This window comes from Euprymna scolopes, chromosome 29, assembly GCF_053919585.1.
Source record: "Euprymna scolopes isolate OS-2025 chromosome 29, ASM5391958v1, whole genome shotgun sequence".
In the NCBI taxonomy this organism is placed as follows: domain Eukaryota; kingdom Metazoa; phylum Mollusca; class Cephalopoda; order Sepiida; family Sepiolidae; genus Euprymna; species Euprymna scolopes.
The window spans coordinates 44,126,229-44,149,131 of record NC_136510.1 but is presented as its reverse complement, the minus strand read 5'-3'; the positions used below and the strand labels follow the sequence as shown (position 1 = coordinate 44,149,131).

The window sequence follows — 22,903 nt, the reverse complement described above, 5'->3', positions numbered from 1 at the left end:
TGCTGGATTAGAATCTATCCATCTAACACTTACCGTTGGCTAATTTTTGACCCTGAAATAGTATTATTTTTTTTCGCTCCTTACATCAAGTGGCTTTATGCCCTCTCTGATGCAACTCCTCCCCAAAATACAGTCGCAATTCTTATAGATGATTTCAAGATAGAGGAGTTTTGCATCAACTTATGAGTAATATCTTATTATAGAGATAATGTGTCGGTGTTTGTAATCAAGAGTTAAAAGAGATTGTGCCAGACTTTTTTTAGTCAGTTTTAAATTGAGTCATGTGACGTCAAAATAATATGTAAAAAAAATTTTTTTTTTTTTTAATTCCATTTTCACCCCAAACAAGACACACTGCCACTTGGATGTAGGGAGCTACTATCGGGGACAATAAGTCGCAGGGATATTATGTAGAGAAATGAGCAGCAAGATGTCTGTTCACATTACACTTGAACTTCTGCATGTCAGTATAGTTGAAAAAGCAGAATTCCAGAAGGAGTTCCAAAGTCTAGCAGTTTTTGGGAAGCAACTATTAGAGTAGAAGGCTTTCTTATGTCTAGGGATCTCTGTGTTTGTCGGGTTTATAGGGGGTATTTATGTCGAGGGGGTACAAGTGCTTGCAGTTCGTCAAAACATTCACCATTAAAATACTTGTAAAATAGACAAAGGGATGCAACATTTCGTCGATGGGACAACGGTTGAAGCTTAGATGACAGTTCAGGACCAATCAGGTTGGCAATTCTTTTTTGAACCCTGTCTAGGAATGAGAGACTAGTAGCAGATGCACCAGCTCAAATGTCACAACAATACTCCATACATGGGCGAATGGTGGCCTTATAGAAGTACAGGATACTTTCAATTTCAGTTGAGAATGATTAAATCAACAATGCTTATTAATTTTTACTTCATTCTGCACTGCCATGCGTGACCATTCTTGACAAAGACTTTTCATCCTGATATCGTTTTACTTCAACCAAAAGAAATAACTAAAAGAACAAAAAAAAAGAAAAGAGGTATGAAACGAAGTCTTAACTACTAGGAAAGCAAATATCACCGAAAATTTAAGATCAAAATAAAAAAATTAAAAAATGATATTCTATAGCTTTATAATAATTTTATTATTTTCCAATAATTCAAATTTTTAAACTTCACATTTATTTGCTTAGTATTAAATCAAGACAGTATAAAATTAGGGTCAATTTTAGTTCTGATGAGCTCAGAGGAAGATTAAATTTGCACAGTATAAAGAGATATGTGCAAAACAGGAAACTTTGATGGTATGGTCACATTGAAAGAATGAGAGTTCTTGGGTTAGTAAATGTGAAACAATTAAGGTAGTAGGATCAGTTCAAAGGGGAAGGCTCAAGAAAACATGGAAAACAGTGACAAAGATGGAGTTGAGGGAAAGAGTGATACATAAAGACCTGGCCAGAGATAGGTTTGGAAGTCAATTTCTACAAACCATCCAACACATGCCAGCATCTAAAAGTAGATATTAAAGCGAATATAATGATGAAACTCAATATGAAATAGCCATCAAATTACTTAATAAATTAAAAAGCCCTTGTACAGATCCTTACCCATGGCAGACAATACCAACTCATTATAATCTGGTCATTAGTTATGTAAGAAATTGCATGTGACTTTGCTCTTTCGAGCAGGCTAAATAAGTTGTAATAAATGTGTGCATAGCTGCAACTAGCGCAAGAGGAATGTTTGCGACAAATTTGGATGGCAATGCAGCAATCCATAATGCCAGACTATTTATTCAAAACAGATCAGCATGTTTATGAAAGGTCATAGCTGAAGTTATCACAGATCATTAAATTGATCTATCTTTGGTTGCAAAGATGGCTACAAGCCAAATCATATGCATCAAGTGCAGCATCGTATCCAAAACCAGAATCATGGAAAAAATCCCCTAAAGTACATCTACAGTAAGTATTTTAGCCAAAAACTTTGAAAAAATTAAAATAAATCTATATAAATAAAACAGTAGATGCACGTGTGTGTGTGTCTAAATATTTAACTTCTAAATTATCAAGTTACTGATAACATAATACTGAAATTAACAGGAAATAGTTATCATACACCAAGGATGGTTTACAACGAGTAAAATCCTTATTTAGATGGATGAAGAACATGTACAGATGTCAGCAAGTTGAAATGCAAAATGTTCACTTCAACTTGCCGACATTTCTATTAGTTTATTAGCATAAACTAATCATAGCTAAAAGTGGTTTAATTTTATAACTCTTATCTGTCGGGTTAGCTCAAATGGTAGTGAACACGTCTGGAGCGCTAAATGTTTTGGTTTCAATTCTAGCTGATGGCATCCAAGTCATTTATGTTAAACTTAAAATCAATATAGAATTGGCTCTGTAATAATAAATACAAAATCTGCATGAATTAAAATATATGAAGCATATTTACAATCAGCAAGGTCAGCTGTCCCTCTGCTAGTAAATGAATAATTTTTTTTTTTTTTTTTTAAATGAAAGGCCCGTGATCAAACCAGAAGAGTTGAATAGACTGGCATCTAAATATAATGCCATGGCAGTGTAAAGAAGCAAGCAGCTCTGGTTTTTCAGTGGTTATGCTGTCTCAAAAACGGTTTCCTAATAATGGTGCTCAATCAAACTGTTACCACCATTCTTTTCAAAATATAGCATATGTTTTGCCAGAGATAACAATAGTTTCTGATTGAAGGGATACAACACGTTAGAAGAAAAAGAAAGTACTGACACTGAACAATTATGTGAACTTTGTTGATTCAGATATGTCGAAAGAGTGCAGAAGAAAAACAGAAACATACTTGACTAAATATATAGATGGTGGCAGAAATTTGGGACCGAGCCGTTTGTTTCAATTCTATTTAAGATATCTACATTATACCCTTTCATATAGTTTGTACAGCTACAAATAAATCATTTAAAAATAATTTAAATGTAACTAGCAAGGTTATGTGGCAATTTTTGTTTTTTTACTTTTTACTCATATTCATCCCAAACAAAACAAATTGCTAAGATGTAAGAAGCTACTGTGGATTAGGGGCCCGTATCAAGTAGGGAGTTGAGCAGCAAAATTTCTGTTCACATTAAATTTTAATTTCTGCATATTAGTACAGTTGGAGAAGCAGGAAACAGGAAAGGAATTCCCAAGTCTAGCAGAAACTATCAGTGTAGAAGGCTTTCTGCATGAAATTTTGCTGCTTGTTAGGTTAGTCGGGAGTATTAAGCTATTAACGTTGGCTTATAACATCTGGGGACCTCCACAATGATTTAACCGATTGTCAGTTTAATCAGATGTGTTTACGTCGAGAGGGCACCAGTGTTGGGAGTTCATCAGAGCACATTACAGTAAAATATTTGTGAAGTAAGCACAGGGATGCAAAATTGCGGTGATGGGACAGGGGTTAAGAGGTTAGTTGACAGTGCAGAACCCACCAGATTAAAGACATTTTGGACCAGATCCAATTGGAATTGGTTAATGCAATGAGTCATTGCAGCAATGACCAATATGTAGCAACAATGTTTCATGGGCGAATTATGGCTTTGTAGCGGTAAAGGATTACTGCCAGGTATGAGAAAACTAATATTTATCTTTTAAAGGATTTTTTACAGTGAATTTATTTAACTTCAAGATTTAGCTGAATTCGCTAGCTCGCAGTGAAAACATTTTCATAACTTTTTTTTTTCACGTGTACAAATATGTTTTTGGCGCTTATACAGTTTAGTCAAGACATTAAAAAATGAAAATATTGAAAAAAAAAAGTTCTATTGTACGTACTCGTTATAGTCTGGAGTTCTCTGAAAAAAAATTTTCACTTAATTTCATCAAGTAGTTTTTATTTTACAGCGAAAAAACAATTTGTTATGATACCAAGCAAAAGGTTTGATTTTTAAGAAGAAATGCTAGTAATAAAGATGGGAAAGGAGTGTCGGCGCTTTAACTGGAGTTATCTCCCCGTGGCGTGTTCAACAAATTTCATAATGGCTGACTTCAACCCGCTCTCATAAAAACGTGTTTTTCTGCCGTAAAATAAAAACTACTCGATCAAATTAAATGAAATTTTTTTTGGGGGGGAGGGGGGGATCTTCAGTCCAAAACATACGTACAATATAACCTTTTTTCGATATTTTCATTTTTTAATGTCTTGACTAAACTGTACAAGTAACATTTTTTTCCTTTAGGAAATTAACTTTAGTTTCTAATCTTTCAAATGCAATCAAAAAGTAATCGGGAACCTACAAAAAATTATGATAAATCGGCTTTCAAAAATAAATCCCCCTATTTTTGCCCGCCCATTTTTGTCCGTACCTAGACTTTATGAATTTTCGTAATTTTGGATACATAACTATTTCGACAATTTAGTAAGTCATATTGTTTTTGCTTTAAAAGGACATACTTTAAAAATCGATCTGTCGCCTCTCTGAACAAGCGTTCATATCCCTAAGTTAACCTTTGCATGCTTAGTATCGTCTGTCATTTAACATTCAATTTATTTTTGCTTTCAAATCGTAAACGGCTTCGTTTATTTCAGAGACTGATTCAAGATTCGGTATTTTTTTAGATTAGGTCCACCTCCACAATTTTCTTTAAAATGACACCTTGAAAAGGTTTTCTACTATGCTGAATACGAAAATCGCATTGAAATTTTGCAGAAATAATTATCGAGATATAAAAAGTTGTATTATGCATTGTATTCTTAGGCGGCCATCTTTTTTACATGCGTGTAGTGTCAGTCATAGATGAGTAGATTTGTTTATGGCGCGCGCACGCGCATACAAAAATGGCCGCCAAAGAATACAATGCATAATATAACTTCTTATATCTCGATAACAACTAATTTCTGCAATATTTCAATGCGATTTTCGTATTCAGTATAGTCGAAAACCTAAACAAGTCATTTAAAAGAAAATTGTGGAGCTGGCTGGACCTAATCTGAAAATTTACCCAAGATTCTCCGTCAATACTCAGCAGAACCGACACCATAAGAGCTAAAATCTTTCGAGTGACAATGTCTTAATTTGTTTAGTTCTCTCAGACTGCAAAAACTTGAGATACCAGTGTCGGAAAGTGAGATTGTGAGAAGTCATCGCACCTGAGAAGGAGCACTCTGACCTGCAAAAAGTCGGCATTCCCCGATGAGGGCACCTTAGGCGATTAGCAATAAACTAACGCCTTCTCAAAGAGGGTGGAGCTCCTAGAACTGCACAGAACTAAACTCCCACCGTAAAATTTTATTTTGAGGACCCAAGATAAAAATCCTTAAGCCACAAAAATGATTTGTTTAAAATATTTTTTACGCTCTTATTTTGGTATTATTATACAAACACCGTGACAGCGTTAGGGTTAGGGTTAGGATTAGGGTTAGGGTTAGGGTTTAGGGTTAGGGTTAATTCGCTGTCACGGTGTTTGTATAGTTTTACCCTTATTTTAATTCAGAGCAAAATGGAAAAAAAAGCCTTTAAAAATAAAACAAAAGAAATCTCATATATTCACACACAAGCGCGCGCGCATATTTATACCAGCAAAATTATTCTAAAGCTTATAAACTTCACCGAATAAAGTTTATTTTATAATCAAATGTTATTTTTAGTTGTTGGCAGTAAAGTAGACACGTGGGCAACAAGAAGAACTCTCGAAAATATTTCTAAATTCATCAACCTTTAGCATATCTAAAAATCATTAAAAATCATTGCAATATGGTCAAAATTTAAAAAAAATTAAAAAAATATATATATACTTGAGTTTTCTTTTTTTCTCTCAAAACTTGAAATATTTTAATTTTTAATAAAGGTTAACTCTGGCGAAATGTGTAAACGTGATCAATTTCTTCCACGGCGACGACTACTAATGAGTTTGGCCTCATTTCATTTTATGTATAAAATTTCATCAAAAATAAAAAATGGAAAAAATAAAATATATTTTTTATAAATCATCGACCGAAATACTAATTAAGAATACATAATAATCGAACCAACCTGCATTAAGATTTCGGATATAAACAAGATGAAGACAATATCGAAAGTAACTGTTTATGGGTCACCACAGTAAAAAAATGTGTGTCAAAGAAAACAGCAAACAGCGTGTTTTGGTTGGATGGTTAGAGCAACGGGTTAACATCGACTAGGGGCTGTTAATTTAATTGTCTCCCCATGAGGGCTGGATGTGACAAGGAACAGTTTAGTGTGGTGAAGAGGTTTAAAGTTTGTTCAGTTGCTTGCTAGGCACCTATTTATCTTGACAGTGACAATAATACAATAACAAAGGTCCCCCTTCCTTAAAGTTACCAATTCCACAAATTAAGGCTTTTTGTATTTATTTATTTATTTTTAAGATTCGAAACATTTTAGTTTAATTTCTATTTTAATCGCCTAAATTATTTAGAGTGCAATGTATGGTACTTATCCGATTAACGACCCAATCTCCGGCAACTTCGCGTCGGCATCTTTCGACAATTTACGTAACCAGCCGAAAAAAGCCGAAATGAAGACTGACAGATGAGGAGTTCAAAATGCCCCTCCTTTGCCCCATATTAAGAAAGCCTTTATATTTAGAAAACCATTTTTAACATGGGGAAAGCTGGGTCATATTTACATAGTATTTACATTTTCAGTTTTAACATTTTTTGTTGATTTAATGAATTTCATGCTGTCATTGGAACTTGTCTTCCGAGAGCTGATTGGCTAATCACTTCGGCATTTTTTGGTTGCTAACGTAACCCGTCAGATGCCGACGCAAAGTTATCGGAGATAAATACCCTCCCCCCTCAACAGCACAAAAAAAAAAAACAAAAAAAAAAAAGAAAAAAAAAGAGATTAAATTTTTATTAGGCGATTATATGTGAACATCCCGAAAAGCTTGGGGGGGGGGCGGGTAAATAAATAAAACAACTTTTACAGTTTAGTGTAGATGATTAATTTTGCATATAAATTTAATGATGATCCACTTTCCGACTAGATAGCATTTGAACAACATATAACCATGATGATTGGGGGGGGGGGGGGTAACTAAGAGTTCTCATGTATAAATTTACCAAAAAATCAAATCAAAATAAATTGAATACATATATATAGTAGCTACGTATCTTTAGATATGTTCGTACTTGTGCAGACTCCGGACGATCCTGAAATAGCAACGTTATTATTTAGAAAGCCATTCTTAACACGGGGAAGGGGGGTTGTTAACCATTCTGTAGTTTCACCTAATAATTTAATGAATAAAAAATACCATAAAAATTGAATTTAACTTGAAAATTGTATTCTAGTTATGGTATGTAAATTATAAAAGTACCGACAAGTCGAGAAAAAAGCTAGTTAAGCATGAATGATAATTTAAGATCAATAAATCAGAAACCGGTCTTAAAAAAAAAAAAAAAAAAAAAAAAAAAAAAAAAAATTAAATTAGAATTATCGTTCTTCCTTAGCTAGTTATTTTCTGGGCTTGTTTATAAATATTGGCGACTATTTTTCAGCCGTCTCTTTGTTTAAAATTTATGATGAAACTGGATATAACTGGTTTTCTTATTAGTACCATATAATTTTTCAATATAGCTTAAATAAAAATAAATTGTTTAGGAGTAATTTAGAAACTAATTTAAAACCAATTACATTCTAATTCGATTAATTGCTCTATTCAACTAACTTTGTGCCATCAAAAATAGAATTGTCATGTTAGAGCAACGTGTGTTTTTCAACCGTAAACATATCTCTTTTCGTCCTGAGATTTTCAAGGATCATGGAGGACTGAGGAGAAATCAAGTCTGAAACTTCTTTGCCTTTCTTTCTAATCAAATCATTCTCGGAGTTCATATATTAAATCCATTGCTCTGTTTGTTTCCCCATAAAGCTTGTTCTCTATTGTGCTAAACACTTTCTCATACCTAAGACTATTCTCCATATCTACAAATCCATGTATGGAGTAGGAGTACCATTGTCATATTTGAGTTTGTGAATCTCTGTCCGGTTCTGAAGGTTCTTAAGAAGGTGAAGAAACGTATCCTTGATTTGCTTGACACCACTCTTCTCTAGATTATCTCTCACAGATGCAATATTGTTAGTCTTTTCTATAAATACTATTATGGTACGTGTTCAGAATTATCTGATCTATTCCCTGCTTTCTTTGTTCCAGTGATCTCCATCAATTCGCTGTTTGGTGCTAGTGCACTTATTGATCTGTGCTATTTTTTAAATAGTATTTTCAAGTTTAATTAAAGTTTTACGATATCTGTTTTTATTAAATTGTTAGGTGAAAGTACAGAATAGGTACACAACACCCTCCTGTCTCCATGTTAAGAATGGCTTTCTAAATAATATTATTTCAGGACGGATCAATAAGTGCATGAGTACCCACTGTTTTGATACCTCATTAAAATACAGTGCATTATTCCAGTAGTAATTTTCATAGAAATGCAAACTTGGCGCACTTTCTTCTTGCTAACTGTTTTCCTCCTACCTTATAGCCTTCGTCTTTTCAAGACCAGGGCCAATAGTCGTCTTGTTCTTGTAATCTCCTTGCATCAAATGGCTTTACGCTTTGCGTAGAGCGATTTTCATAATAAAATGAAGAAATGAGCTACAAAATACATGCTCATTAATGGGTGATCCATATATTTAACTTTGACTTTGCCAGGGAGATAAGTAAACACAAGGTCGGTCTTGGGAAAATTCTATCTCTTTCACTTGTCAAAAAGGCGTACTCTGGATTATAAACATAAAAATAACCTAAATAATCCCGTTGGCACTCCCTCAGAAATAAGGGTCTCAAGTGATCGGCAATAAACCCACCACCTCCTTCGAAAGGGGAAAGTAATACCTAGAAGAATAGTCTTCTGGATTAAACAGATACTACAATCTGATCCTGGCTTGATAAACATCTCCTCATTGGGGGGTTTTCTCCCTGTATTCATCAGTCCATGTGTAAATTCTACACGAAATATTCGTCTGTAAATAAATAGTATCTATCGATTTTAAAACTGCGTTTTTAATCTCAACCAACAAAAAGTAAACACGTGGAAAAAAAAAAATCAATTCATCTGTAATATAAATCTCACCTGTCTGTTTAAATGTATGTATGTATGTATGTATGTCTAAAACTTTCAACAGAGGCAACGGATTTTCATGAGATCAGTATCGTTTTAAACTCAACCCTTCGGACGACAAATATCGAAAAATTGGCTGAAAACATTAATTCCTTCATGCTCAACCGAGCACTTTTCCACAGGGAGTTGTCTCTTTTTTTTTTTCGATGATATTTTAGAAAATCATCCCCCTCTTTTTGAGTGACTAGCCTTAATTTAAACCTTTGTCACTTCCAGTTTGGCGATGGGTGCAACAGCAAAGACGTCACATTTTTTTTCACGTTCTTTTCCTCCTTCACAGTACGGGTTCGATCCTACCTGCCTACTACCACTTTTTTTTTTTTTGCTCAACACACACCGCCAAACACCCAGGCAACGCTGACCACCCAGGCTAGTTTGGCAGAAAATAAAACAAGCATACTTCAATTGCCATGTAGGGAAAGGTTGATGGAAGTTAAAAAAGAGAAAACACTCGCGCAGCACCTGTTAAAATTCATCTTTTAATTGTGACATTGTTAGTGCATTTATTATTACCTCAGTTGGTTGGTTGTTTTTGTTTTACGGCATATCAACCTTTTTCAGGTTATTTAATGCCAGATCTAGTTATTTTGAGGAACGATTTTGAATGGAGTATATTTTTTTTTTAAGTCGGATTCTATTTAGCCCATAGTTGGGACCCTAACAGGTACTACCACTCCGGGTCAGAGTGGATTTGGGAGCAATGGCAATTAAAGGGTGGCTCCACACTCCACAAGGCCAGCAAGGTGGGGCCTCACCATCGGATATAGTTGTAGGTCATATCCAGGACCATTACCTCAGTTGGAAGTCTATTTTGAGGTTCAGAAATATCGATTAAGAAAGCATCCGTCCTCCAATTTAATTAAAATCAGTGGCAAAATATTTTCTTGTAGTATCGACGTACACATCTTTCTAGTGTAAGAGTGAATAATAGATTCTGAGGTATATCATAATGACCACTGAGGAGGCCAAAATGATATCATTGTAATCGTCCACATTCAAGGAAGAAAAGGTTAAACGTTTTGAATGCCATTTTATTGAAGCTTCGATTTATAAAAACAAATTTCAATCTTGTCTTTAAGAATATTTTGTTTTAGCTACGAAAAACAAAAATATCAGGAAATATAATTGATAATAATTCTTGATGATTTTTTATGTTTTCTCAGATCTTGTAAGGAATCATGAACTGCTTTGACCATTTCTGGAAAAGACTGAAATTCTCTGTCGATACTTGGGATTGACTAGATAAGAAATAAAATCTTGATACCAATTCCTTACAAGTGTCATTTTATTTTAGGAGGCAGATCAGCTGTTTTAAAAATATCTCTACACCCGCATTTAAGTCTGCGTGTATGGTCAAGAGTCATGCTTGTTGGACATTCATTCTGACGGCTGACAAAAATGCGTTTTCTCGCCTACACTCTTCAATTACACCATCTACTGGATCACATTGAACACCCTGGCCAACTTTCATGTTGTGGTCTACAAATATCGGATCCTGACTATGTTAATGGTACTGGTATATTGGGTGAAAGCTTTGCTGACATTTAATCTGCCATTGACAAAATGTAATCATACACCTCAAAGAACGGCATAAAGATAAACTCTAATAAGACAAAGCTACCAACAGCAAGCCTTCTGCCAAATGAAAAACAACCGGCCGTTTTCAACATGGAAACCCTTGAAGACAAATATCTTGAGGTCAAATATCTTAGTTCTATCATCACCACAACAGGCCAAGAGAAGAAAGACATCCTCAATCACATCAGCAATATTCACACGTCCTTCTGTTGACTCCCATTGCGGCTCATGTCTCAAAAAGAAATAAGGATGAACACCAAAATCAGAATCTATCAGGCCCTCATCCACATGATTCTCCTTTATGGCTATTAGACTTAGCCTGTGCAAATAAGTGACCTCCGCAAACTAGAAGAATTTGACCATCACTGCCAACGTTGCATCCTGTGTCCATTAACAAGTTTGTCCCAACAGTACAATTCGCACTCGCTGCAGGATTCACTCCTAAAAATCTCTCTTTATCAAATGCCTTCATTGGTTCAGCCACGCCTTTCGCCAACAACCAGGTGATTTCATCCATGAAGTCATAGAGTCAGCACCACTACCAGGTTGGAAGAAATGTTGCGGTGGTAAACTCAAAACCTGGCTCAGGACAATGAAGCAGGATGCTGAACTGATTCTGGGCCCTCACCTTAATGGAGGTCCATTGCTAGAACTACGAATGGCTTGCACTCATAACAGAAGCAACATTGAATTGTCATGTTTGATCAGCCAGTACCAGGACATGGTGAACTTGTTGGATGAGCCGGTCCAACCAACCCAGGGTAAATACGGCAATCATGACCATAACGGCACTGGATTCCCAGGTGATAGTTATTTTTGATTTCTCAAGATATCACTACCAATACGAGATGTGTTGCAAGGTCGGATTTAAAGGGGTGGTAGTCATGACCAACATAGGTAGCGATCCAGTTACCACCCCTTCTCCAGGCAAAATTTTGGACGGGTATAAAAATAGCCATGTTAAAGCCTGTCCTCATTTCTGACGAGGGTGTTTCAAGCGACAGACAGTAGAAACCCATCCCTCTTACAGGAAAGAGAAGACAAAGCCTGGGAAGATGATCTTAAAAAAAAAAAAAAAAAAAAAGAAAAAAAGATTTTTTATAAGAATCAGCAACATCCTTTGAAAGCATTTTTTTTTTTAGATTAAAATAAAAACTTTTTAAAATTGAGTAGATTAATATCTCAAGTTTTTTTTTTTTTTCTGAATTTTCCGGTAGAATCGAGACTAATCATAGAAGACTTTAATGCCCGTTTTCATTGTTTATTTTTCTATTCCATGGGTGATTCAAGAAAACTGAACATCCGATCTGGTTGATGGTTGTATCCAAGTCAAATATGGTTGATGTGCGTCACGTGATTAGCATGTGAATTTGAAGTTAGTCATATTGTTTGAAAGCATTATTTCGTGAAAAAAATTGAATACCGAACATTATGCTCCCAGCTCGAAGTATAGATCAGTTTTATCAGCGACAACATACGTCAAAGTGAATGGATAGCAGTTGTAAATTTCAGTAAAAATATTTTGCTTGGATGATTTTCTTTTAAACGTTTATGTACAATACAATAAATTCTGCAATTGAAAGAAAGTTCATTGTTAATAAAATCAATATATACAATAAATACAACAAAAGAAAATTAGAGATGCGTGACATATTGGACTACTTTATGCAAATCGGTACGCAATGTGAAATACTACTAGAAATGGACTAAAAACAGTTGTTTCTACGTCCACGCCAATCAGTCTGAGAATAGGCTTGCTGCTGTCAGGTTGAGATAGGGTTCTGTTTAGTCCTAGATCTAATCCCTTCAGGTGTTACCTTCTTTGAAAAAAGACCGATTCGCTCGAGTCACCGAAATTGCTCAGGCATTTTTTTATAGGCCAGAGTGCGCTAATTTTTCAAAACTTCACCTGACCTTGTATCTAACCTCCTACAGAGAAAATAAATATGGCCCTGATCGGTCGGGGGGGGGGGGAGACGTAAGAATCATCCTCCCAGGTATTACCTACTTTAAGAAAAGGGATTAGTTTGTTGTTGATCGATTGAAGAAAGCGCCCCTAAATTTTCAGGGAGGATGGATTCCTCACTATAAATTGACGTTATAAATACACACAATGTTGAGTTTTATTTGGTTGTATAATTAATAATTCAGGGTTTATATAATTTACATAGATATCTAAAGTAAACATTTTACCAAAACTTCAAAATTGAATAAAAAGCCACATTTGTTTTTCACGAGTAATCGGCCATCATTATTTCACAGCTATCACTAAGTATACAGTCAATGTATACAAAACGATAACGTTAGGTATACAGCTGTAGCATTCCCAAATTCTTAAATCACCCTCAAGAAACTTATTAATTTTAAAAGATCAACTTTGTTTTAAAAGATCCAAACGATCCCTAATTAGTTACTACATCCTCTGAAGATAAAATTAGACACAAAATCGGGTTTTAGTTTTAATTTGAGAAAAGTCCAGCCAGCTCCTCAGCAGCATTAGCAAGTATGCATGTAAACCGTCATTAAAAATCGATTTTCGAAAAGACAATATTTTATAGGCGCAAAAATACAGAGTTATAAGCGTTAAAACTTGTCATATTTTTGACGCATGTGCGTAAAAAAAAAAAAAAAAAAAAAATATGCGCGTACAAAAATGGACACTACTTATGTGACATTGCATTGCTAAATATCCGGAAAACTACTTGTTTGCGGCAAATTTAAGTGCGATTATTGGCTTTTTCAGCATACCCGAAAACCTGCGAAAGTCGTCATTTTAAAGTGGAAGTAAAAATTTACCCCAAATTGATATAAAACTAATTCCATTAAAGATAATGTTTCAATGGCAGCAACCTTAAAACTGATAAGTACGCGTCTTATTGGTTTTATTTATGCTTTTTAAATTCCTTTTGCAAAGATATTTTTAGGGTGTTCCCCTCATTACAACACGTGGTCATTCATGGTCAATCGAAAGCCACATATGGAGGTGGTTTTAATAGCGTTTTTTAAGACAAAATATTCCAAAAGTTTAGTAAAATAAGAAAGTGTTATAATAAAATATTTACATTATTATTATTATTATTATTATTATTATTATTATTATTATTATTTATCCTCAACTAAAAAGATACGCAATGCGTTGATTTATTTTAATGTGTGGGGTGTGACGTAGTTACTAGTGGTTGTGTTTGTGTAGTAGTAGTAGTAACATTTCACAACTTAAAGATCAATGAATTCTTTATTTTTAATCAAAACTTTCAATTTCCAGGCTTAAAAAAAATACGCACGTTTTATTCATTTTAATTCAAAAAATTAATTCATCTTGTTTGCCAAATTACCGCATAATTCTGAAGGGTTTGATTCTGCTTTTAGTTTCAGAAGAAAGTGGATTTGGTTTAGAATACCAAGTTTTTTTTGGGGTTTTTTTCTTTACATTTATTACATTGGCCTTTTGGTCAAGATCAAAGTGTAGTATCTGTCTTCAGATGCTGCATATTGCTGCAGTGCTGCACTGCTGCACTTCCATTTCTTGTTCTCTTTCGGTGGAGGAGAAATCCTTCACGACTGAGACAATTTATATTTTTGTACCTTTTCTCCACGTTAAAAAACGACCCTGATGTCTAACTCTGTCCCGTGGGGAGGCATAGTAAATAGGTACATAAATACGGTATAATTACGTTGATACACCGGTTCCCGTTAAGTGATGTTGAGCCTGGTCAGTACTAAAATGTGTGACCATAATAGTATGTACTGTCTGTACTGCTGTATATGCTCTGGGGTGGGGGTTCTACCAGGCTATTCTTGCACATGGGGCAAAATACGATGCATGAAATAATGCAGCCATGAAAGGAATTCTCGAATACACTGTGTCCAGCTAAAACTCAGAAACTACACACAAAAAAAAACTTAGCACCATCGGATTCAATATAATCCCCAGTTGGTTACGTTTCTGAATTTTTGATATTTGCATCGCAATGTGAATTGCTTAGGACCTCTATCCAGTCATGGCTGACGGAACGAGGGCATGCTACCTCCATGAAGTAAATAAAAGGTTCCATTCGAAATTTTGTGCAAATTCCAGAGTTTGACAAACAATCGTGAGCTCAATAATATATACCTGAAGAAGGTCGGCGGTTACATCAACCGAAAAGTTATGAAAATCACACCTAGGGCGAGAACACTAATCCGAAGAATCCAAATAATACGAATGCCCATTTGGTTAGTCAAATACATTTTTGCAATAATCATTACTTTTCTTTTTGGGTCATTGTGGAGGAGATAAAATCACGGCCACCGAGATGTATCTCGATAGCCGTGAATAAAATTCCCTTTTTGATTCTATTTTTAACTGATGTTTTAACGTTGAAATTGAGTTAGACTATAAGTTTGTTATAATTTTTTGGTTTTCTTTCTACTGCATTGAACCAGTTGCCACACAGAAAGGGGGAGACAGAGAGGGATATGTTTTAAAGGGGAAAATGTTTTATGTATATATTTTTTTTTATTAAAACTATTTTGTTACCTATAAACAAAAGATATGAATAAATTTTTTTAATTTTATTTTGCGCTATTATTATAGCGTCGCTATATGTAAACAAGATTTCTTTCATCAAAACACAATCTTGCAGACGTCCTGATCCTGCACTTTACCTTTTCACTGATTGAGGACAGAAAATGTAAAGTGCAGGATCAGTACGTACGGCTGCAAGATTGTGTTTTGATGAAAGAAATCTTGTTTACATAGCGGCGCTATAATAATAGCGCAAAATAAAATTTAAATCAGTGACAAAGAAATTCTCACCACCAATGCAGAGTGCCTCTTTTTGTGGGCTATATTTCCTCCTACGCTAAAAATCAACATTGTGTCTATGTCTGTTCTCATGAGCAAGTAAAAAAGGAACTTTTTTAAATAAAATTTACATGGAAATTTAGACATTTTTAAGAAAGTTATTGGAAAATAGAAATATCCAAATTTTTCTAATAGGCACAAATTGAAAAATAAGGATTATTTATTGAAATCAACACTATTGTCTACAAAAAAAAAAAAAAAAAAAAAAAAAAAAGTTGGTTTAAAAATTTTTTTCTAGCAAACAAGGCAGTTAATGCTTGCATTTGTTGTTGTAATTAAAATATATTCTACCTAAAGCCGAATTAATCAACTTTTTTTTTCCTAGAGTATTTTTCCTAATTATTTTCATCACACAAAATACATGCTAAGATATTTGCCAGTTTTGGGATTGAGTTATATTTAAAAAACCAAAACAAAAGTACCCCATCTCCCTCAAAGCTTCCACTTGAATTATTTTATTGAGTTTATTCGGGGCTCAATGGCTGACTCAACATATTTAAAACCTCTGAGTATGTTAGATGATCAAAGCCCGAGGTTGGTTGAAAGTTTATAAAGTGGAGAAAATGCAGCTCCCCCTGCCCCCCCCCAAAAAAAGAACATTAGATTGAGACAAATATAATTACCTCAATCTAGAAAGATTTCTCCCTTGACGAACAAGGGTCCAGACAGATACAACACTTTGATACTAGATCAAAGGTTGGGTAGCATTTAGCAACACATGGATTTTACGAAATTCAGGATTAAAAGTAAAGCATTTGTTTTTATTGCATAATCTTTTTTTAGCCATTGCACTCAGCAACGGGATAAAGCGATTATTTTGTTTTTAATCTTTTTCAATAATATTCATCATTGGACAAACAAAAGATTACCATAATCGTATCCCTCCCGCTCCTTCTCCTCGAATCCCACGTGGTGTTGACTGTTGTGCTGTTGTGCAGTGTGCACTTTTCATAACGATGTTGTCGTTCGTTTTCGTAATGCAAAAAGTTGTATCTGAACTTTCATAATTTTTATTTTTAATAAACAAGAATAAAAATAAAAGGATGGATATCATTGTTTTGTTCAGTGATTTTCTTTCCATAACAAAACGATGAACTAAGTTCATCGTTTTGTTATGAAATATTATCCCTGTATTCGGGCAAGATCAACCTTGTTCTATGCTATGTTCATATTAATCTTTCTTGACAGTGGCAATTTTTATTTATTTCTATCCAGCGAACTTGGGGGGGGGGATATTCTCTACATAATCTAATTGTACCCTCGTTGGAGGGGGGAGGGCAAGTAAACAGTCGCTATTATTACGTTAAAAATTGCACAATGGTTGAGAATGCATCATTCCTATAAAAAATATATATGCTCTAACGAAAATAAAACTTTCATAATCAACTGAAAAAATAATTTTCTTTGTCACAAAAAGAAAACAGGATTTTGTACATTTATGGCATTCGAAGTTACTTTTCAAAAACACTATCATTCAATCTGTACTTTTAAAATTACAAAGCCATGTTTAAAATTTAAAGCTATTAAAGCTGAGTGAATAGTTTTAAATCGTAATGCGATTTTAAAACTACAAATCGAATAATAGAATTGCGTACGTGGGAACGCTAAAAATGTACACGTGTTAACAGTAAATACGAAACAGAAACTAGAATTCCCCCCCCCCCTGAAACGATAACAAATGACCATTTCATTTAAAAAGCTGCAACAGAACGGGGGGCGCTTCTACACTAATAGGACGAAATTTTGAAATACTGAACTTTTTTCTTTTTTTTTTTTTACTACACACAGTGATCACCAGTCACCATTTATCAAGGCCCGGAAGCCACTCAGGGATAAGGGTTATTGCAAGTACATTACGTTAGTGTGGAGATTTGATGAAGTGTTTACTTAAGGGGGCGGTTCAGGAATTTGTTAACGTTGGACTTGAAGACATCCAAGTTGTAGTCCGGTGGGAAGCAGGCAGACGGAACAGAGTTCCACAGGCGTGCAGTTCTAAGAAAGAAGCTTTGTTCATGGAATCCACGTTTTGATTTAGGCACAGATATAGAGTGGGGGAAATTTTTCACAGTGGATTCGGCTAGACGGGTGTTTTTCGTGAAAGATTGGCGAGGGGGGGCCAGAAATTGGAGTTCAGACGAGCACCTGCCATGGAAATAACGATAAAACAAGGATAGGCTCGCAACGTTTCTTCTGTGGGAGAGAGGTTGCAGGGTAGAGAAAATGGCATCCCCCACTAAGCCACGAAGTCTATTTTGTACTCTGTCAAGGCAGGATAGGTTGTTTTTAGCAGCTCCTGCCCAGATATGGCAACAGTATTCCATCCTTGGACGTACTTGGCTTTTATATAGATATTGAAAACAATGGCATCAACGCATTCCTCGTATTTTTAAGATGATTATATCAAAAAATTACGAAAATCGATAAGGTAGAAAATTATTAAAGAAAATAAAAAATAGAATTTGATGAAAACGATCGTAAAACACAGGAGAGTTCGACAGGAAGTAATTTTTCGTTTCGATTTAAACAAGATGACAGCAATTTTTCACATGCTAACACGATTAAAGTTTGTTTGTTTAATAATTCAGTAATATTCAGATAATTTCGACTGCATAATTTGGAAGCTACCTTTGTCAGTAGAATTGACAGTATGCACTTATTGATTCGTGCTGAAATAATAACGTTATTATTTAAAAAGCCATTCTTAACATGGGGAGGATAGGGTGTTTTGTATCTATTCTGTACTTTAGCCTTACAATTGAATAAAAAAACAAAACTTTAATTAAACTTGGAAATACGATTTAAAAAATAGCGCGGATCAGTAAGTGCATTAGCACCGAATTGACAAAAAATATCAGTTGAAACCATTGTTTTTTATCTGAAAAAAACATTTATCGACTACAAAATCTTGTCCCAATTCTGCAGAAGCGCCGAAAAAAAAATATTAATAAAACAGTGTTGTGCCTAGAGACTTGTTGTCACTGACTCCGGGGAACATGATGTATTTTAGCCAGTCAGGAATTCACAGTAGCGACACATGTAAAAACTCCCAGTATTACTAGGCTATTAAGTACGAAATAATTGGTACTTGTGCAGAGAAGGTACCGTGCTATTAAAAAAAAAAAAAAAGTATAAGTTAAATTTAAGTTTTATGGTATCTTGTTTGTAAAATAATTAGGTGTTGTTACAGAATAGTTCAAAGTCATGTTAAAAATGAGTTTCTATTAAATAATTATTTCAGCACGTTACCTTCTCTGCATAAGTGAAAGTGCACACGCCACACCGCACACGACTGCACGGTAATTATTTCTGTTTGAGCAGAAAATAAAATATAACATGAGAAACATCCATCTTGCATCATTCAATAATTTTAATAATCGATTTGCGCATTTTAATCATTTTTTGTTTGTTTGTTTGTTTGTTTACATTTTAGGAGGGTTCCGTCCGCGTCAAGGAAAGAATTATATAAAACCCCCTCCCTTCCCCACATTAAATTTTTTTTTTTCTTTTTTTTCATTATTTTTATTATTTCACGGGATGTTTTCCCACGTTTTTTTTTTTTTTTTCATCGGAAATCAATAATAAAGAAAATTAAGCTAAAATAGAAATTACGAATTAATATGGTTACATAAATTTTATTTTACTAAACATCGTTTAGTAGTAGCATCAGGATCTACGTCGCATGCGATGAAAACACGTCAATTAAAAGTACATTTTCAAACACAAAATTAGAATTTAAACACCAAAATATGTACGAAATTAATTTTAACGGCCTTTCCGATGAACTTCAATCTAAAATTGCAATTTAATTAAAACAAAAAATTCATTCTTTGTTAAACATCAAATAATATTTCACCAATACGGCATTTTTAGACATTGGTTAGGTTCGACATCACTTACTGAAAAATGAAATATTTTCAAATATTTAACTTGATTTTCGTTAATGGTAATAATATTAAACAATAACATCTAATATTTAATTAAAAAATTTCCTGGTTGATTCAACACGGACACTTGTGTATATTAGCATAAAATTAATTTAGAAAGCTAATCTTGACACGAGGGAGAGAAACTTTGTCAACTCTTCCATTAGGCCAAGATGAAAGTGTAGTATCTGTTCTTCAGATGCTACACTTCAATTTCTTGTTCTCTATCAGTGGAGGAGAAATCCTTCAAGACTGAGACATTTTTTTTTTCCTTTTCTCCGCGTTAAAAAAACGCGTCTAACTGTCGCGTGGGGAGGCATTGTAAATATGAACCCTTCCTTTGCCGCGGACGGACGGCACTCTCCTAAAAACGAAAACAGAAGACGAACTGTGCTTTTTTTTATTATTTGTTTTTTTTTTTTTTAGATACATTTTTTAAGTTAAATTCAATTTTTACAGCATATTTTGTTTACAAAATTAATAACTAAAAGTACAGAATAGGAAAAACAAGAAAATCCACAAACGCATGTTAAAAATGGGTTTCTAAATAATATTATTTCAGCACGATCCGTAATATGCACGAGTACAATTTGTTATTGTGGCAGTGGACCCACTGTTAGTATCGTAGCAGTAAAATAAAAAATGATAATTTTTTTATGACTCATTGACGCGAACTCGGTGCGGATTTCTACCTCTAGTAAACAGTAAAATACTTCGATAAAAACAACTTTAAATCAATTTACCTGTGCTTGACAGAGGCGGGTGCAAGAGAGGAAGACAAGGTTTCTTCTTTCTTCTTCATAAAACTGGTGACAGTGATATCTTGAAACGCAAAAGTATTCATTCGATGCATAAACATTACGGACATCGAGAAAATAACGCCGCCGTATCTCTTGTCTGTTATCTCAGTATCTTTTTTAATATGAAAGCGATATAAGAAAATTTTAAAAAAAATCCCCAAATGTTTTAATTTAAATCAAAATAAGTGAGAGAGAAAATCCTCAAAACAGCTCAAAGAAAAAGTCTTTTTTTAAGAGAGAAATCCCCAAAATTATAAGTCTTTTTTTTTTTTTTTTAGGGGAGGGGTTTTTTTTGTTTTTGTTTTTTTTTAAATGTTTGAATTTTACAGTGAAAAGACGTAAAAAGTCTTTCACTGAAAAATTATATTTAAAAAAAAAAAAAGCTAAAAGGTGTTGTTGCGGTTTCTAGTTAATTTAAGAAAGGTGTAGGTTTTGAAAGTCAGTTTTGCTACAATATGTTGACAAGAACGCTTGTCATATGTTTCTGAAATGATGTTTTGACGTGAGCAGGTGTGGCGATGTTGTTGTGGTTAAACAATACGTTTCTCCCGCGAATCTAGAAATATTTTTAGATCATTACACCGACGTAACCAAGAATAAGCAAGCGCGCGCGAGAGAGAGAAATAGAGAACAACAGTAGTAGGAGGAGTTAACAGCGAACTGTTAAAAAATTGACCAATCGCTGCACGCCGTTCAATCGACGCGCGTCGTTGATTGGTCAACAATGTGGCAGAGCTTTTTGACAACCTTGACTTTCCAATATAACCTTCTGATGGCACAGAGAATAACAGTAATGACCCAATTGAGCACTGTTTACATTCAGAGCTGCACGTAGACACCCTCCTCCTCATTCTCCTTCACTTGGCCTGGTTTCCTTTCCAGCCAAGTCAGCGTTTGCAGAACGCTGAGCAGTTTATTGTGCTTTAAGTTTGTTTATCTGCTGACGACCCGGGACATTTGATTTGCGCCACGTGCTACATAACAAGAAATATCACTTTACAGTAGATTTAACGCCCTTTTCTCCACGTGGTGATTAATTTAATAATAAACCATAATATGAATTAACCACGTTTTAAAGCTTAACCAACGCAAGCTTAACAAAACATAAATAATGAATAGGTTTGGTTTTTAGTTTAAAACTTAAGCAATAATAACAAGAAACAATAGTTAATTAATGTGTTTTTTTTTTCATTTAAATCTTATGTGTTTGTTTCTTATTTCTTTTACTTTTTTGTTATTTAATTTTGCATTGTTTTTTTAATACTTGTGCTGACTGCTGAATACGTGCTACTTTTTTTTTTTTTTAGATAGGATTTTCAAGTTAAATTTAATTATTACGATATCTTTGCTATGTGATTAGTTACAGAATGGTTTTCTAAATTACGTTATAATTTTAGCACGATCCGTATTCGGCATGTTTTCTTGAGTAATTAAAAAAAAATTAAAATAAAGCACTTGAATTATTCGGATTATTATTGTCATCTTGATTTTATATTCACAAAGTTTTGGTCGATGTACTCGCCGTTCTTCTTCAGATAGATTTTTCGAACTAAGCAACCTTCTAGTCTAATTTGACGCACAGTAAAAATGGCACACTTGAATAAATAGGAAAAAAATGGCACAAAGATGACCCGGTCACAATATAAGAGTTTTGTTTAATTTTTGCTGATACTTACTATATATTTAATTGGACAAACTGACAATTTTCCAAAATAGCCAACAAAACAACAAAGTGATGAAATATAACAAATAAATAAATGTTACCAAAGGCAAGCTAAGTTACTCTTCTACATACCTAGATAAGTTTTTTGTGTTTTAACTTGTTTTAAAGTAATTTTGGTACTAGTAGTGCACTTATTGATCCGCTAGGTGTATCAGAATTTTTGTAGGAATTTTTGACATCCCTAACATGAAACTGTGAATAAAATATAAAAATCTCGTAATTTCTCTGTTAAAAATGGGTTATTTATTTTCTTTATGGATTATAATTCCAAAATAAACTATTAAAGTTGTTTTAAAAGTAATAGAAATATTTTTTTTAAAAACATTGTTTAAAAAACAGTAATGAATTTTTCGAACTCAATATTTTTCAATTTTTAAACTTTAAAAATCTATCAAAATTTTTCTATTGATTCTATTTTTACGATATTTTCAGGGTCAATGTGAAATTTTATGTTCTTTCCAATAAACTGAATATAATATTTTAGACAAATGTTTTTTTTAATTCACGACCCCCCCCCATTTTCACGTTTCTATTAAAAAGTAAATAATTAATTTACTCACCGAAAAGTAAATAATTAATTTACTCACAAATTGAAGAGAAAAGGTCAATAAATCATATATTCAAATTTAAAACAAAAACAAGTAGTGTTTTTTTAGAATTTTACCTGTAAAGTTTGAAGTTTAAAACCTTTTTTTAAACTACGTTATTTGTTTTTTCTTTTGTTTTTAATGAAACCTTGGTCCTTGCTCCTTTAATTGAAAAAAAAATTAGGGCTTGAATTACATTTTTCGAGTAGTTATAAGCTTGAAAAGACAGGGGGTCGAATAATTCACGCCTCCCATTTTGAAATGTCTATTAAAAAGTAAATAATTAATTTATGTACCAAAGTCTTATATATCACAAATTGAAGAGAAAAGGTCAATAAAT

At 33.8% G+C, this 22,903-nt stretch overlaps 1 protein-coding gene across 1 annotated transcript in view; it reads right to left on the bottom strand.

Moving 5' to 3' along the window:
- Positions 1-21,222, bottom strand: part of LOC145252625 (eukaryotic elongation factor 2 kinase-like) — a 75,995-nt gene extending 54,773 nt beyond the window's left edge. Inside the window, exon 1 of the mRNA XM_080112352.1 lies at positions 20,197-21,222. The gene's annotated coding sequence lies outside the window, so the exon portion shown is untranslated. The remainder of the gene's footprint in view (positions 1-20,196) is intronic.
- Positions 21,223-22,903: the final 1,681 nt, after the last annotated feature.